Source organism: Gossypium arboreum, chromosome 6 (assembly GCF_025698485.1).
Source record: "Gossypium arboreum isolate Shixiya-1 chromosome 6, ASM2569848v2, whole genome shotgun sequence".
In the NCBI taxonomy this organism is placed as follows: Eukaryota; Viridiplantae; Streptophyta; class Magnoliopsida; order Malvales; family Malvaceae; genus Gossypium; species Gossypium arboreum.
This window is the reverse complement of record NC_069075.1, coordinates 128001906-128014828: the sequence shown is the minus strand read 5'-3', so window position 1 is coordinate 128014828 and position 12923 is coordinate 128001906.

Sequence of the window (12923 nt, the reverse complement as noted above, 5' to 3'; positions counted from 1 at the left end):
CCATATAGCCCAGAATGAAATAACTAAGTTTGTGCATAATTGTATATTATTAATTCTATCTATATTAACCATTGTTTCCACTCCTAACTTGTGTTTATGTTTAAGGGCATCACTCCAATCTCGTTCAGCACCTGTTTTGTGAACACATAGTCTCGGAAGAGGTGGGAGATTGTTGTGTCATCCTCCTTGCAAATTGGACAGAGGGCATCCTCTCGAAGTCTTCTGAATTTTATTTTCATTAGTGTAGGCAAATAATTGTTTGTAATTTTCCAAAATTAATTCGAATCTGGCTGGGGATTTTAAGATTCCATATCGTTGTATAAAATTCTTTTACGTCGTCATTCTGATCTATATTGTTGTATTCCAACGGGTTCTGTTCTTGTGTAACAATCCATTTGTATCCTCTTTTTACTATATATTCTCCTAAATTATCTTCCCTCCACGCTACTTCATCAGTTTGCGTAGCATTCTCTAGTGGAATGGCTATTATCCTTTCAGCTTGCTTCCCGCTAAACATTCTTTTTCTAACAACCTCTTTCTAGGTAAAAGTTTCACTATCAATTAAATCTGCTATCGATGAATAGTTTATATCAATATTCTAAAATTCAACTTTTCCATCTCCTGGTTTTGGTAGCCATGCGTCATTCCATATATTTACCAATTTACTATTGTCGATTCTCCATCCTGTGACTTTTTTTTAAAAGACTACGGGCACCCCAAATACTATGGCAGATAAAAGAAGGGTAAGACCCTAAACTTGCATTCATAAAATCTCCTCGAGGATAGTATTTGGCTTTCATAACACGCACAAATAAACTGCTAGGATTGGCAATTAGATTTCATCCCTGTTTTACCAATAGGGCTAAATTAAACTGTGATAAATCCCTAAATTCCATTCCCCCTTACGCTTTCGGGATGCACATAGAGCTCCAATTGCACCAATGTATGCATGTGTTTATGCATGTGTTCATCTTTAAATTGCGCCACCAAAACTTTCACGTCAAGCTCTATAACTCTCAACATAATGGCACGAGTAACTTAAAACATTGTATGGAATAAATTGAAATGGCCAGTAAAATGGCTTTAATAAAAACTTCCTTCCCACCTACCGATAGGTTGTGCACACTCCAGCTTTTCATTCTCTTTATAATTTTTTCTTTGATGTCCACAAAAGCACTCTTATTTCTCCTTCCAACCATCGTTGGTAACCCGAGATATTTCTCAGGGTTGTTTAACGCTCGAACTCCCAATACTTCTCCAACTTGATGCCTGACCACTACATTCGTATTACTACTAAAATAGATTAATGCATTGTCAAAATTCACTAATTGACCTGATAGATTTTCATACTCCTTTACTACCGATTTCACTGCCAATGCTCCATGTTGTGTTTTTTTTTAATATAATTTTTTTGTTATTTACTTAACTAGTGTAAAGAAAATTATTATATACTAAAATGGTATGGAAAAAAATCTGGGATGTTTTCTAATTTTTATTTGGAATTATTATGCATTTGTTTGTTTTTTACTTAGTTAATATTAAAAATTCATTCCTCATTTTTAGGGCTTTTTATATAGGCTAAATAAGGCATATATCTCGATTTTTTTTAATTTGGCCTTTTAGACATTTTTTAAAAATTTAAAGAAATAGGTCGTTTTTGGAGATAATGTGTGACAGTGCGCCCAACTGGATATGATTTCAACTAATGGTCATTTTTTTTAACTTTTGCAACTGTAAAATTTTTTAAGGGCCCAATGGTAATTTTTTCCCATAAATAGTAGGCCATTTTTCATTCTTTTCACTTAAATCAAATTCTCTCAATTCTTTCTAAACTCTCAGCTCTCTTAATTCTTTCAATTTTCTCAAGTTTTGTTCTAAATTTTCTGATACGCTTGTTTAAAAATATTATATTTTTATTTAATTATTTCGTATATTATTCGTTTCAATTAAATTTTCACAAATGACAACCTCTCTGATTAGTTTCGATGACAAGCACATTTTCGCTACTCAAGGATAATGGTAAGATGAAAATTTAAATTTCATTATTTTCAATTGAATAAAATTTCGAGTGTTTTATTTTGAAAATATTTTAAATTAATTTTTTTCGAAATTAATAGGCGGATGATCGTGTTTTGGAGGGGTTGATACATAACCTATCAAAGAGCCTAAATACTGAAATTTATCGTTACTTGCAAGACGCGAGATTCTTGCATCGTCTTGTATGCTTAGGAGTTGTAAACTCGATCCTACACTCATCAGCGTGTTAGTGGAAATATAGAGGCCCGAGACGTACATTTTCCATCTTCCATGCTTAGAAGTTATGCTTAGAAAGATGGGTTTTTTTTGGATCAGTGAATTTGGAAAGTTATGCGATGTGTTGCTTCGATCTCTTACTCAGTGGTCTTGAATAGGGAGGTGGTTAATTCATTCCTTCCGTTAAGGGGTCTACGTCAAGGGGACCCACTAAGTCCTTATCTCTTTCTTATTTTCGGGGAAGGTTTATCGGCTCTCCTCCGAATAGCAGCTATAAGGGGGTGATCTCAAAGGTTTTCGAATAAATAGGCATGCCCTTCTTGTCACTCACTTATTTTTTGCAAATGATAGTATAATCTTTGGTGATGCAATAGTTGATGTGGCCAGGGTTCTAAAAGAAAAGCTGGAGATTTATGCTCAAAGCTCAAGCCAAGTGATAAACTTTAATAAATTTGGGGTATTTTCAGCTCGAATGTTAATTAAAATAATAGAGGGGAGGTGTGTCGACTTTTAAGAGTGAATTCGAGTATTAATCTGGAAAAATATCTTGATCTCCCTCCAACGGTGGGCTGAAATAAGAAGAGAGTATTTAAGAAGATTAAAGAGAAGCTAATTAAAAGGGCTTCTAGTTAGAGTTCGAGATTACTTTCAGTGGTGGGAAAGAAGTTCTAATTAATTAAAGCTATGTTATAGGAAATTTCCATGTATGCCATGTCTTGCTTCTTGCTACAGTTGTCATTATGCAAAGAGCTTGAAGCTATAATGGCTCGATTCTAGTGGTAGAAGAAAGCTGATAGAAAGGGATTTCACTAGTGTTCGTGGAAGGCTTTGTCTATTCCTAAAGAAGAGAGAGGAATGGGATTTCAAAATTTGGTAAAATTCGACATTGCTCTTTTAACGAAGTAGTGGTGGAGATTAATAGAAAATCCTGGTTCCCTAGCAACACAATTACTTAGAGCAAAATATTTTAATGGGTCCAATTTCCTGAGGGCATCTTTGGAAGCAAACCTATCTCTTGTGTGGAATAGGGACCTCATTTATTCAAAATCCCATCTTTGGGTGCATTTTGTTTCTGATTTGATTTTACAAAACCCTAGTCGGTGGAACAGGGATCTTATTTATTCAACATTTTTTGTGGAGGAAGAAGATCAAATTGTGAGTATTCCTATTCCTATGACTAATCAACCTGATAAAGTGTAACAGCCTGTTTTTTGTGAAATCGGAATAGTAGTTTCGAGACCTCACATCTGATTTCAAAAAAAATTTAAAGTTATTTTTATATATTATTTGATGGTCTATAGTATGATAGTAATGTCATATAAAAATTTCGTAAAGAAATTTTACTATTACATGTTTAATTTAATAATGGACCAAATTGCACAGAGTGCAAAAGTTGAGTTCTAATAGTTAAAGGGATTAAATAGCTATGAAATTCAAAATTTGAGGTCCTTATATGGCAAATAGACCATTACAAATGCTTAGTGGTTAAGGATAATGATTCATCCATGGAAAATAAAATAAAGAAAAGGATGAAATTGGAAATTGAAATAATAAAAGATGATAAATGATTAAAAAATAAAAATATCATCATATTATCATCTTTCCTAAAACAAAAAGCCATGGAAACCTTGATTAATGGCTCTTCGTGAGCTTCCTGATTAAAAGTTTTATGTGAACTTCATGATTATGGAGTGAGCTTCCCGTTATATAGCACGGATAAGCTTCCAGAAAGGCTCTTTGTGAGCTTCCTGTTATGGCTCGAGAAAGGATTTCTCGATTATGTGCTTTAATGGATACTCCCGAATATGAATTGACGGATTGCTAATTTGTACACTTCAATTGTATTACCTGGGTATCCATCGATATTTCAAATAAAATTCAACGAGCAAAATTCTGACATGAGAAGATATGAACACGAAATGAATTATTACACGTATCTGCCTAAAATACATGAAAATGATAATACATGATATATGGAAATATGATATAATGCTATATAAACAAGGATTTTGTTTGATGAACTATGATTATGTGACAGCCCAAAATTGACCCTAGTCGGGAAGTGGTTTCGGGACCGCTAAACCGAGTCACCGAAATGTTTGAACGTAATATTTATTGTCTAGAATATGTAATTATGAATGTGTGAAAATTTCAAGCTTCGATTTAGCCGATAGCATGTGAATTCAGTTAGTAGGACTTGTGTGACACTTTTGAAAAGTGATAGGCTAATCTATAAGGACCTAATAGTGCATGTAGTCAAAGGGGAGGACTTGCATGTCAAATTTCCCCCCCTAATAGTTAGTGGCCGGCCATGACAAGAGATTATGGGTAAAAACATGTCATAAAACATGTTGGGACAATGGTGTATGTAAGAAAAAATAAAATAGTGAGCATGGGAATTTAATAATGAAAGGAACAAAAAAAAAAAAAAAAATGGTCTCATGCATGCCCATTGCCGTGAGTGTGGAGAAAGAAAGAAGAATTTTTGTTCATCATTTTTCATTTCCTTTGGGCTGAAAATTCTAAGGAAGAAGGAAGGAATTCTTGTTTCATGTTGGTTTGGAAGAGGTTTGGCCATACTTGTACCTAGATTAAGGTAAGTTTGATGTTTTGCCATGAGATTCATGTATATTTTAGTTGCTAGCTTGATGTTCTTGTTAGCCCATGGTTCAAATCTTTGTTATGTCATGGGAATGAAATTCGCCAAAGTGAATATGGTGTTAATGCCATTGCATGCTAAATATCAAGCTTGATAATGATTCATGTGATGGTGGATTGAGGATTCTTAGATTTTCTTTTAGCATTTTTGAATGAGATACTAAGCTCTTTGTTTAACCATGACCAAATTGAAACGGTATGGTGTTGTGGTATTCGCCATGTTATATCCATAAGTATGATTCATGCATGTTGCATGGTAAGTAAGATTTAAGCTTTGGATATGTGTGTATATTTGGATATAAGCCACTTGAGAATTCGCCATTGCACCTACATGAATATATGTTTGCACATGATGAATTGGTATGACATGTATACTATTTTAAGGTGTCTATTTGCTTGTGATGTTGTTTCGGTTATGAAATAAATGAGAGATGTGTATAGAACTACAATATGTAATGCGTTAATTAGGAAAATGTATGCTGTTTTTTTGTGTAGTATTAAGTGTAAATTGGCCTCCACATAGACATGCATATTCGGCCAAAGGAAGTAGATTGGTGTGCATGTATTCGGTTAGAGGCAACCATATTGAAGCCTTATCTTGGCTTAGATTGTTGACCAAATGGGTAATAAGTGAGGATGGTTGCGAATATACAAACATACATATGCATGTGTAATTGAATTATGAATGTTTAGCAAGAGGGTTAAACTAGTTGATTTATTGATTAAGCTCAAGGAGTTAAAGAAGGAGAATCAAGCAAGGGAAAGACGAAGGTCATCGAGTAGCCGACTTGGACTGCTTTTACCCAACACAAGGTAAGTCATTAAGCGTATATTTGGTGTTGATTTAAATGATCAATATATATATGCAAATGTGTTTAAATGAGTTGGTGTGTAAATGGAAATGTATGTGTATGGAATGATGCCATTGTTGAATGTATAAAGGCAGCAAAATACATAAGGTATTGGTCTCGCACTAAGTGTGCGGGTATAAATGGACACGGTGACAAGATTGGCACTAAGTGTGCGGGTTTAAAATTGTACAGCACTAAGTGTGCGAGTTTGATTATATAGCACTAAGTGTGCGAGTTGAATACATATAGCACTAAGTGTGCGGATTCACTATATGCTCTTGCATTACAATTGGCACTGAGTGTGCGACATTTATCGAGCTAATCCCGGACAGCGGATCGGGTAAGTACCTCGAGCTCATGACGAATAGAAAATATGTTCATGCTCGGGGTTGAATTTGGTAAGCCTTAAATCTATGTGATGATTGAAATTGTATGGTTGTGCTGGAAAATGAGTTAATGTGTAAAAATGCTTGATTATCTTGTTGTGTAGAATATGAAATGTGGATGTATGAATTGGTACGAGATTGGACCGAAAGGTCCGAGGTATTATGGTATAGATTCGATATGGACGAGTACCTAGCCTCATTTGTTGTACATGTAGTAGTAACTTTATCGTGGATTGACGAATGCTTATGACTTACTGAGTTGTAAACTCACTCGGTGTTTTCTTGTCACCCATTTTAGGTCTCTTGGACTCGTATTGTTATGTGCTCGGAACCGTCGTTGAAGTCATCACACCGGCTGAAATCTTGTGGTATTGTTTTTTGTTGTTGAAGAACATTTGGCATGTATAGGCTATTATATTTTGTCGAATTGTGGGTTGTAAACTTTAAGCCATGTGAAAATGGCCTATGTGGTCGTCGAGTGGGATGCTAGAACCTATAGCCACGAGTCTTAGAAACTCAAATTTTGTTAAGGTGGCCATAATTTGTGTCATGTATGATGGATGATTAAGGCCAAGGAAAAATTCATGAAATTGGCATAGTCACTGCAGTAACTGTTGCGGACAGCAGCAGTGAGATGAGATTGAAAAATCACTAAAAATAGTAGAAGTAGAATTAAATAGTGAGTAAATTATGGAACTGAACCTTGATGAATCTATTTTTATATGGATGAAACGAAACGACCATATGAGCAGTATACTGGGAAATATTAAAGTTCTCGTGAGACAGGGCCAGAACGGTTTCTGGGTCCCCTGTCGCGACTTTGAAAATTTACCATAAATTATCCAGAAAGAATTAGGAGTCATGCCTTATATGTACAGATTCCGTTTTGAGTCTAGTTTCATTAGTAACAAACGACACCAGTATTAAAGCCCTGTACAGAAAGATATTCAAGTTGTAACGCGTGGAGGTCAGAGCAGTCGATCCCTGTAACATGGGTGACTTTAACTAATAAACTGTACCAATTTGCCCAACCAAAAATTCTAAAAATAAATCCATGGATGGGTATATGAGTCTAAATTCAGGGAAAATTTACAAAACCAGTTTCCGAGTTTTGGAACTCGAGATATGATTTTTAAGGCGACGGTGACGCAGTTTTCCAGCCTGTCCAGAAATGCCAAATTGGTCGGTACTTTAAGAGGATTTGTCTCGTTAACCCTCGTGTCCGACAATCGCGCCGGTCACAAGTTAGGGTGTTACAATTTTATTGGTATCAGAGCTATGGTTTAGTCGGTTCTAGGACTACCATAGCGCGTGTGAGTCTAGCTATACATGCCAAATTGTTAGCGCTTAATAATGTGATGACTTCGACGGTTGGAATTTTTGTTTTGATTAGCAATGGAACCCGGTAGAGAGACCCTTGGCGGATGACGTTGAAAGTGTAGCGGCTGCTCTGCGCAAGGGACACCGCCTGCTGAGCCTCGATCATCCGTGAATAATCAAAATGAAGGCGAAACAAGCCTTCTTCACCATGATGAATGAGTGGGTCGCGTAATATGCCCGAACCAACCCGGCTGTCCAACCATTCCCGAATTTAAATACTCCACCCCAAGAGCCCGCAATGCCTCCGATTCATCGATCCCGTGAGGTGAGTAAACCACCGTGGACTTGATTAGGAAGCGTGGGGCGAGGAGTTCAAGGCCATAGTTACCGATGATGCCGAAAAGGCCGAGTTCGCTCGATAACACCATTAGAGTGTTAGATGAATCATGCACACCGACGAATGTCTTAAGTGTGCTATATCCTTGTTATGAGACTCACTTACTATTGGTGGAGGACTTTAATTTCCATAGTCCCAAATGAACGAGTTACTTGGGATTTCTTCCAATCCAATTTCAAAGAAATACATTAGTCAACGGTTCATCGATCGAGCGTAAGGAATTCTTGGAACTCAAGCAAGGCCGGATGATCAGATCTCAATCTGAACATGAGTTCGTAAGACTTAGTCGGTATGCTCGGGTGTGTGGCTGATGAGGTTGCGATGTGCAAAAGATTTGAAGAAGGATTGAATGAAGAGTTAAAGTTACTAGTGGGAATTTTGGAGATAAAGGAGTTCGTGACACTAGTCGAACGAGCACGCAAGGCGGAAGAACTTGGGAAGGAGAAGAAGAAGGCTGAATTTAAAGCAAGAGATTACCGTAAAAGATCGACGAGTAAAGCTCCGTTCTCGGCTGTAAAGAGGTTCGTGGAGGACACCAAGAAGTCGAGGATGATCTGGGAATTTCCATTAGAGCCCCACCATTGACGGACTCGAGCTACTTCAGTAGCTAGTGTGGGCAATAATCGTCAAGAGAGACCCGAATGCCCCCAATGTGGAAGACGACACCTAGGTGAATGTTGGGGTAAGTCTGCATTAATAGGGCTGTTATGGATGCGGTTCAAGGACCACTTCATTAGAGATTGCACGAGCTAGATGAGAGGAATAAGACGCAAGGTGCAAGACCTAGTGGAACGATGGTGGAGGTAGGCCCCGAGAATCTCTGGAGGTAGGGGTGGTAATCGAGAGGAGCCTCTAATACGGCTGTCCGATCCGAGACCGTACTCTGCTAGAGCATATGCCATCCGCGACGAGAGGAGGCATCCTCCCCGACGTTATCACCGGTACTTTTACTCTCTTTGATACTATTGTGATTGCATTGATTGACCCCGCTCTACTCACTCATATGTATGTGAAACCTTAGCATCCAAGAAGACTCTACCGTTGAGTCTCATCGAGTTCGTAATTCGAGTGTCAAACCCTTTGGGTCAATACGTGCTCGTTGATAAAGTGTGCAAGAGATGCCCCTAATAATTCGAGAATCTGCTTTCCTACGATCCGATGCTTCTACCATTTAATGAATTCGATGTTATTCTTGGTATGGATTGGTGATCGTACATGATGCAAAGGTGGACGCAAAAGGAAAACCATTGATTTGAGGAGTGCAAATAATGAGGTAGTCCGAGTCGAGTCTCACCGATTTAAAAGGAGCGCCAATGATAATATCTTCTATGACCGCCGGAGGTATGTGAAAAGGGTGTGAAACATACCTTGCGTATGTGTTTGGAAGTAAAGAGACGGAAAGGAAACTCGAATCGGTACCAGTGGTTTGTGAGTATTCAGATGTTTTCCCGAGGAGTTACCGGATTGCCACCGGTTCGAGAAGTGGAATTGATATCGGTTGTACCGTACTACGCCGATTTCAATAGCCCCGTATCGTATGGCATTAACGGAATTAAAGGAATTGAAGGTTCAATTGCAAGAATTGACGGATAGAGGTTTCGCCGACCAAGTTTTTCTCCATGGGCGCACTTGTATTGTTTGTGAAGAAGAAGGACGGAACCATGAGGTTGTGCATCGACTATCGTCAACTCAATAAAGTGACGATAAAGAATAAATATCCATTGCCACGAATTGACGATTTGTTTGATCAATTAAAGGAGCCTCGGTGTTTTCAAAGATAGATTTGAGGTCGGGTACTATCGCTTGAGGGTCCGAGAATCGGACATACCAAAACCGCTTTTAGAACGAGGTACGGTCACTACAAATTCTTGGTGATGCCGCTTTGGGCTCACTAATGCCCTCACGGTGTTTATGGATTTAATGAATAGAATTTTCAGCCATACTTGGATCGGTTCGTAGTTGTATTTATCGATGACATTTTGGTCTATTCGAGAGATGAAACCGAGCATGCCGAACACCGAGGCTAGTGTTGCAAATCTTACGAGATAAGCGATTATACGCAAACTTCAAGAAATGTGAATTTTGGTTGAAAGAGGTTAGCTTTTGGGGCACGTGGTGTCCGTGATCGGTGTCGTGGTGGACCCGAACAAAATTCGCCATAGTCGATTGGAAACCACCAAGGAATGTTACCGGTTAGGAGCTTTTTGGGGCTTGCTGGTTATTACCGACGATTTGTAAAGGTTTCTCGACGATAGCCACGCCAATGACGGCTTACTCCAAAAGGATGTTAAGTTCGAATGGACGGAGAAATGTCGAAAAGTTTCGATCAACCGAAAGCTTATTTGATCGAAGCCCCAATTCGTGCAACCCGAATAGGGCAAAGAGTTTGTCATTTATAGTGACGCATCCCTACTTGGGTTGGGTTGCGATTGATGCAAGAAGGGCGAGTTGTGGCCTGCGCGTCGAGGCAATTAAAGCCACATGAGAAAAATTATCCAACCCATGATCTCGAATTGGTCGCCATCGTATTCGCTTTAAAGATATGGCGGCATTACTTATTTGGTGAGAAGTGCCATGTGTATTCGGATCACAAAAGTCTCAAATATTTGATGACCCAAAGAGACTTAAATCTGCGACAAAGGTGATGGCTCGAGTTGTTAAAAGATTATGAGCTCGTCATTGATTATCACCCGGAAGGGCTAATGTGGTTGCGGATGCCTTAAGCGGAAATCACTATTTGCCTTATGACGATGAATGTACACTTGTCTATCCTACCCGACAATGTGTTAGTAGCTGAATTGAAAGCCAAACCATTATTGATACGTCAAATTCGTGAAGCTCGTAAAGTCGACGATAAGTTGGTTGCAAACGGGATGAGTGTGTTCGAACAAGGACTCGAATTTCAAATCGATGATGACGATTGTTTGAGGTTCGAAGTCGTCTGTGTGTCCCAAAGAATTGAACTTATTCCAATAATTTTGAACGAAGCCCATTGTAGCCGAATGGCAATCCACCCGGGAGTACGAAGATGTACAACGATTTGAAACGCTCGGTTTTGGTGGCATGGTATGAAACGGACATCTCCGACTTTGTTTCGAGATGTTTAATATGTCAACAAGTGAAAGCGGAACATCAAGTGCCTTCAGATTGCTTCACCGATCACGATACCCGAGTGGAAATGGGATCGAGTCACAATGGACTTTGTGTCCGGCCGCCATTGTCGACTAGTAAGAAGGATGCGATTTGGGTTGTTGTTGATAGATCGACTAAGTCGGCTCACTTTATCCCGTGCGTCACGGATTTTCATTGGATAAACTAGCCGAATTGTACGCTTCTCAGATTGTGAGATTACACGGGTACCGATTTCTATTGTGTCGATAGAGATCCGAGATTTACCTCGCGATTTTGGAAGAAATTTCAAGAAGCTTTGGGTACCAAGTTGCATTTTAGCACCGCCTTTCACCCCCAAACCGATGGTCAATCCGAACGGATAATTCAAATACTCAAGATATGTTGAGATGTTGTATCCTTGAGTTTAGTGGTTCATGGAAGCGGTATCGCCTTTGATTGAATTCGCTACAACAATAGCTTTCAATCAAGTATTAAGATGGCGCCTTACGAGGCTTTATACTGGTCGTAAATGCCGCACCCCATTATTCGACCGAACTTAGTGAAGGTAAATTCTTCGGGTTGATTTGGTTAAGGATGCCGAGCAAAGAGTTCGAGTAATTCGTGAAAGTTTGAAAGTCGCCGGATCGCCAAAAGTCGTATGCGGATTTGAAAAGAAAAGATATTGAATATCGGGTTGGAGACAAGGTCTTTCTCAAAGTTTCACCTTGGAAGAAGGTGCTTAGATTTGGCCGTAAGGAAAATTGAGCCCGAGGTTCATCGGGCCATATGAAATATCTGAACGAGTCGGTCCATCGCGTATCGTTTGATTTTGCCCCTGAACTTGAAAGGATTCACAACGTCTTCCATGTTTCGATGCTTCGACGTTATAGATCCGACCGTCACACGTAATTAGTCCATCGAGGTTGAAATTCAAGCCGATATGAGTTATGAAGAAGAACCGATTCGTATCCTAGCTCGTGAAGTGAAGGAGTTGCGAAACAAAAGAGTTCCATTAGTAAAAGTGTTATGGCTCAAACACGGATGGAAGAAGCTACTTGGGAACCCGAGAACTCTATGAAAGAGCGTTACCCAAACCTATTTACGGTAAGATTTTCGGGGACGAAAATTTCTTAAGTGGGGAGAGTTGTGACAGCTCAAAATTGACCCTAGTCGGAAGTGGTTTCGGACCGCTAAACCGAGTCACCGAAATGTTTGAACGTAATATTTATTGTCTAGAATATGTAATTATGAATGTGTGAAAATTTCAAGCTTCGATTTAGCCGATAGCATGTGAATTCAGTTAGTAGGACTTGTGTGACACTTTTGAAAAGTGATAGGCTAATCTATAAGGACCTAATAGTGCATGTAGTCAAAGGGAGGACTTGCATGTCAAATTTCCCCCTAATAGTTAGTGGCCGCCATGACAAGAGATTATGGGTAAAAACATGTCATAAAACATGTTGGGACAATGGTGTATGTAAGAAAAAATAAAATAGTGAGCATGGGAATTTAATAATGAAAGGAACAAAAAAAAAAAAAAAAATGGTCTCATGCATGCCCATTGCCGTGAGTGTGGAGAAAGAAAGAAGAATTTTTGTTCATCATTTTCATTTCCTTTGGGCTGAAAATTCTAAGGAAGAAGGAAGGAATTCTTGTTTCATGTTGGTTTGGAAGAGGTTTAGGAGGAGGTTTGGCCATACTTGTACCTAGATTAAGGTAAGTTTGATGTTTTGCCATGAGATTCATGTATATTTTAGTTGCTAGCTTGATGTTCTTGTTAGCCCATGGTTCAAATCTTTGTTATGTCATGGGAATGAAATTCGCCAAAGTGAATATGGTGTTAATGCCATTGCATGCTAAATATCAAGCTTGATAATGATTCATGTGATGGTGGATTGAGGATTCTTAGATTTTCTTTTAGCATTTTGAATGAGATACTAAGCTCTT